Raw genomic sequence first — 6000 nt, forward strand, 5'->3', positions numbered from 1 at the left:
CTCAAAAAAATACTAGAAAACTGAATTCAGCACCATACTAAAAATTTTATACCATGAAGAATTGGGAGTCATTCCTAGAATGCCAGGCTTGTTCAACACACAAAAATTAGTAAATGCAATACATCTCATTAACAAGATGAAGGAAAAACCACATGATCATCCCAATTGATGTGGAAAAAGCATTTGACAAAACTCAGTACCCTTTCGTGAGAAAAAAACACTCAACAAACTAGAAAGAGAAAGAAGCTTCCACAACATAATGAAGTCCATACATGAAAAAACCACAACTAACATCATACTTGATGGTGAAAGACTAAAAGCATTAATATGAAAATCAATAATACTAAAAATATGTCTGCTTTTGCCACTCATAGTCAGCAAAGTAGTGAAAGTTCCAGTAATAATAGTAAGACAATAAAAAGAAATAATATGCATCCAAAATAGGAAGGAAGAAGAAAAATTGTCTCTGTTTCAAGATGACATGATCTTATGTGTAGAAAACCCTAAAAATCAAACAATAAGCCGTTGGAACTAATAAACAATCTCAGCAAAGGTGCAGGATACAAAATCAACACAGAATAATCAATTACATTTCTATACACTAACAATGAACTATGTATAGCATGATAGAGAATACTATAGCATGATAAAGAATAAAATACTTTGGAATAAATTAACCAAGGAGGCAAAAGCCTTCTATAATCAAAATTACAAAGTTATCTGAAGAAATTTTAAAAGATGCAAATATATGCAAAGACAATCCTGTTCATAAATGAAAGATAATATTAGGATGGCAAAACTAACCCAAGTGATTTACACATTCAATTGATTCTTTATATATGTCCCTACAGCCAGGTATAGCTCCTCTCTTCTCACAGTGGATTTCCTGCACACACACATGTAATGACCCTATTAAGAGCCACCGGGATACAAGTTCCAAGGATCATTCAAGAGCAGTGAGGAGGTTGTCCAGAATAGGGTGGCCACATTGACTACCTCAAATTGAGGATGTTTGGGACTTGCCCCATGACATAAATTATAAAGACCTCAAATTGATGACACTGAGATCAAGAATATACCAGCTGAAATTCCATAGCCTGACCTCCCTTGTGCCCTCTTTGATTGTGAATGACATTTGAATTTCACCTGCAGAATTTTCTTCCTTAGTCAGCCCTCTGATTATGCAACCTCTCTGCCATCTGTCCCACTGAAGTCATTCATTCAAATAGCAAGTGTCCTGTAAGAATATTGTTAAATATTAATATCCAGACACGCTCAAGGGGGATTAGAGTGTTGCTAGCACCAGCTTGAGGTTACCTATTCCTCCTTTTTAAGGAATTCAACATTTTCTGATGCAATGGGCTATAGTCTAACCATAACCCTGTTCTATTCTTTGCTCTGGTTACACTGCATTCTGAGTATTAGCTTCTGAATAAATGTAGGAAGGAAGCACTGGTTGGGATGAGGTCCTAATATGATGAACATTAAAGTTATTATAGTGTCGATATATATTTTGAATGTGTCTGGATTAACATTAAAATTGTTTCTATATTTCTCTACTCCTTCACAGACCTGAGTCATGGTCACTTTTCCAAGCTTTTGGAAGGGGCAGTGGTTGCTTTTGTAATTAGTTTCTGAAATGAAAGAAAGATCAAAGTTTCTATTCTCTTCATTTTCTAGAGAATTATGTTATGGGTAGAGAGATTTGCTCCTAGTTAGCATTATTAATAAATGGGCTTCCAACATCAAACATAGACTATAGGATATGTTAAGTCTGCCATATAAATAATGAATATCAGTTAATTATTTGCAAGAGTTAGAATAGAATACTATTAGGTATGATTTCTAACTGAATAGAACAGGTAGGATTTCTGATTACAGCTTTAATAAAGAAGAAGTAAGTTGAGTTTCCTGAACTACAACTTCTGAAAGAAAACAGATGTGGCTTTGGGGGAACTAACAGGAAGCTACTCTGCCATTGTCATTGTCAGTGTCAGGGTCAGAGACCTACAGCTTGCACCAACTATGCAAAGGACTCCCAACAATCCCTTACATCCCAGTGCTATGGAACCCTGTTCTGAATTGGTAAGATTTGGACCTCAGCCCAACCAGCACTTCCTTCCTTTGTTTATTCAGAACCTAATACTCAGAACGTAATATTATGGGGGCAAAGTTTAGAGCAGGGAATGCTCAGACAATAGCCCATTGCAATGGGGATGTTAGATTGTTTAGAAAGAGAGATGCACATGACTGTTCTTTTAAAGATGACATCATCTTGAGCCTACTATGTTACCCATTTCTCAGTACACTCCCTTCATTGTCTTTATAACGTTTGAAAGTTGATAATTGCTTCTCAGGATATGTAGACATCATCCTTGTTCGTGTAGACAATGAAAGCTTCTCAGTGTTCTGACATCCTCAACTCCTGAGAGTTCTACTTGTACCTACACTCCAGGAGGTAACTACTCCCACATTTACTCCTTAGAACTGTTTCATCTCTGAAATCTTAACTTTAACACATTCTATCCTCATAAATTATCTTCCTCTGTGGTTCCTACTACATCTCAATCCATCAAGTGATTGATTCATCAAGAATTGTAATCATTGAGTCTTTTTTTCTTCATTTCATCCTTTCAGTTCCCATAGAAGTTTACATATTCAAATTAGCTTAGGTAATAAATTAAATTGAAGTTAAATCAGATTACATTCACTCTCTCTACATTTATCCTTTAAAAAGATTGGTGCTGGGTGAGGCCTGCTGGGTCTTTATCCTCTTGGTCTGTCCTTGAACCAATCATACAGGTGAGAGCTGAGACATGGGTCACTCAAATGGGAGGAGAAAATGCATCAATGCCTGCTAAATGTAGACTACTCAAATCAATTTCCTTCATAATAAAAAATGATGCTTTATCCACTTTCCAGGTAATGGCACAACACTGGCAGTAGCCACCCACAAACAAGTAAAAACTGAGACCTCAGGTAGGCATCTCTTCAGGGCATCTTGGAAGGGCCCAATGGATAGCTTTCAACCCTGCCAACTGAGGAGAGCCCTCTGTCCCATCCAGGTCACGGATGTTCTAGAGGTGAGTGGAATGCTGCCACTGGCCTATGAGCTCCATTCTGTTGAATGGTGTCACCTCCACCCTCCCAAGGGGCTCTTCATTTTGTCAAGAGGACAGGCAGAGGGGTCACCTCCACCTCCCTGATCTTCACAGGTGATGAGCTGAGCATGGAGGAAGTCATCCTTCTTGAGATTGGCCCTGTCCTGAAGGATTTATAGTCATTTAACCAAGAAGGCTCCATGTCTGGGCCCAGCTGCACATGTGAAGTTTCTCTAACCCATGGCAGAAGGCAATCTGAGTCCTCAGGCCCACTGACTAGGCCTCAGGACATCAGTCTCCAAGAGCCCAATAGGCTCAAGTATATATTTTTCTAAGGTGTCTCCTGCAATGTGTCTTGTGGCAGCCATTTGGTCCCAAAATACATGGGCAGCCCTTAGGCCTATGCTTGCTTTTTAAACACCAAGAGGCATAGGCATAGTGATAACAGCCATGAATACATAAGGTTAACCAAGAAATATGACCCATTTGTCAGGCCTCTGAATCTTGGGAGGGGCAGTAGCCCAGCCCCTATTTTATAAACAACTTGTGAGAGACTTAAGGTCTTGGGTCACCTGTTCCAAAGCAAGATCCCACAAAAAGATATCATTCATGTAAAGCCAAAATGTGGTATTAACTGTTTCAATTCTAGTGGCAGACATTGTGTGATGCAGCAGTGCTACTGAGGTACCCACAGGAGGCTGGTAGAAAGTCGATTGAGTGCCTTTGTTACCAAACCCAAACACAGGTTCTTTTACCCACCAAATAGTAAGGCCAATAAAGAAAAAACTGAAACACCAGGCTTGTGGCAAGGAAAGAGGTTTACTATTATCAAAAGACATCCAGATGAGGAGATGGGAGTTAGTTAGTACTCAGATCTACCTCCCCAAAGAAAAAAATAGTAGGGGTCTTTATTTGAGGTCTGAGGTAGGGGAGAGGGAGCTGTGGCTTTGCAGGTCGGCACTTTCCCACCAGCCTGCATTTGGCCTTGTGAGGCTGCTTGCAGGAAGGGAATGGTGAGTCGAGAGAATCCGTGGATGTGTGTCCTCGGTTGTGTGCCTCCATGGTGGATGGTGTATTCTGGCACTAGGAAGTCAAGGAGTTGGGGTCTGGAAAGCTTCAGCTTCTTGATATTCTCTGGAGATCAGTTTTCCTGTAATAAAACTTCAAAGGACCCATAACTAGCCAAAATGTTAGCATGACCCCACCTGAGCTCTAACAATTTTTAACTTCTATTTGTTTTGTGAAGTTCAGGGACACAAAGGTTTAAAAAACTGATATTTACACATGAATGTAACTTAGAGAAACAGGGAAAGGGAATGGGTTCTTTTGGTTTTAATCCCATATATGCTGGGTTTAATGTAGGGGAACTGATATCAGGGCCTATTTTACATTCATTCCTCAATCTTGAGGGATTCAGGGCGATGACCAATCTGGCTACTTCCTGCTGAATCGGGACATAGGTCCAGGTTAGAGGAATGAGACTGTTTAGCACTCATTTGGAAATATTTTTTTGCTCCCAGTTTCAGGTTGATGTTTTGTATTGTCAGAACTTTTGTACCTTATTCAACAATTTGGAACAACATCTAAAGGCACATAAGTATCTGACCACAAGGATAAGAAGTATAGACAACCCAAATTTTAACAGTCCCTGAAAAATAGACTTAATCCCTTAGTGAATGCAAGAAAACAGTCCTGAAAACCAATCTAGACTTGGTACCTCTGGAGATACATGTTGATAAGGGGTATAGGTTGTTTCATCTCATTGAACCAGTCTTTTAATAAGGTGATGATGCAGGTGGGCTCCCAAGGTTAGGTTTATATTGTGTAAGTAACAACCAGGTATTTAATAAGAAGTATTGATAGATAAACAAAAAGAAAAAACAAGGTTAATGATTGGAGCAAATTATAAACCAGTTCCTGAGCCGAAGGGAGCAGCCAATCAAGATTTCTAGAATTCAGGGTCAAAGCATCTTTTGCAGTTTGAAACATCTCTGATGATGTCATTGGGTATTCAGGTACCTTTCTGAGTGGCTTACACAGCAACAGACATGAATCTCTCTTAAGGTTATATCAAGTCTTCCAACCACAGTTTGCAAGGCTTCAGGAAAAAAAGAAGATTCAGTTCTCAATGATTCTAAATGAAAATGATGGAAAAAATTGAAAACATTACTTTGGAGATTTGCAGCCACATATTTCAGGAGAGTAGAAGAAATTCATGATCCAGAATAGTTAACAGATATAACAAAAACTTCAAGACAAATAACAGAACCGGATTTCAACATCCACAAATGTGTACTATAGTTTCTATTGAAACATAATTTTTCTCTCTAAAATCACCCTCATTTTTACCAAAGTTATCCATATTAAGACTAACTAGTTTGTAAAATAAGTCTATTTCAATAAATTTGGCCCAATTATTTACATAAGTAAAGCGTGAATAGCAATTGATCATATAGGCTCTTTTAAACTCGCTTTGCTGGAATTTTTTAGAGGGAATCTCAGATTGAACTTTAAAGGCCTCTTGAGACCAGTACGGCCAAGCCAAAGACTTTGCCATCAGGTTTGCCTGTAATACCTACAGATTTGGGTGAATTCCTCTCTTCTCAAGGTCCGCAAAATATCCTGTGGTTCTCTGTACCTGTGAGAGACTGACCTTCCTTACTCACCTGGTAAGGCTGCTGGAAACCCTTTAAGCAAGGTATCAGGCCAATATTTCCAAGTGGCTTTATTCCATAAAGTCCAATCTTTGCTTCTCAAAGCTCTGTTGTCCTATCTGAGATTATGCATGTTTCTCTCAAATATGACACTCCAGTCAAAGCCTTGGTAATATAACCAGTGTTTCCAACTGTGTCTTGTTACAAGGAGAACAGATTCTTATTGAACTTATGCAAATAACTAT

The sequence above is a fragment of the Diceros bicornis genome, chromosome 36 (genome assembly GCF_020826845.1).
Source record: "Diceros bicornis minor isolate mBicDic1 chromosome 36, mDicBic1.mat.cur, whole genome shotgun sequence".
Taxonomy (NCBI): domain Eukaryota; kingdom Metazoa; phylum Chordata; class Mammalia; order Perissodactyla; family Rhinocerotidae; genus Diceros; species Diceros bicornis.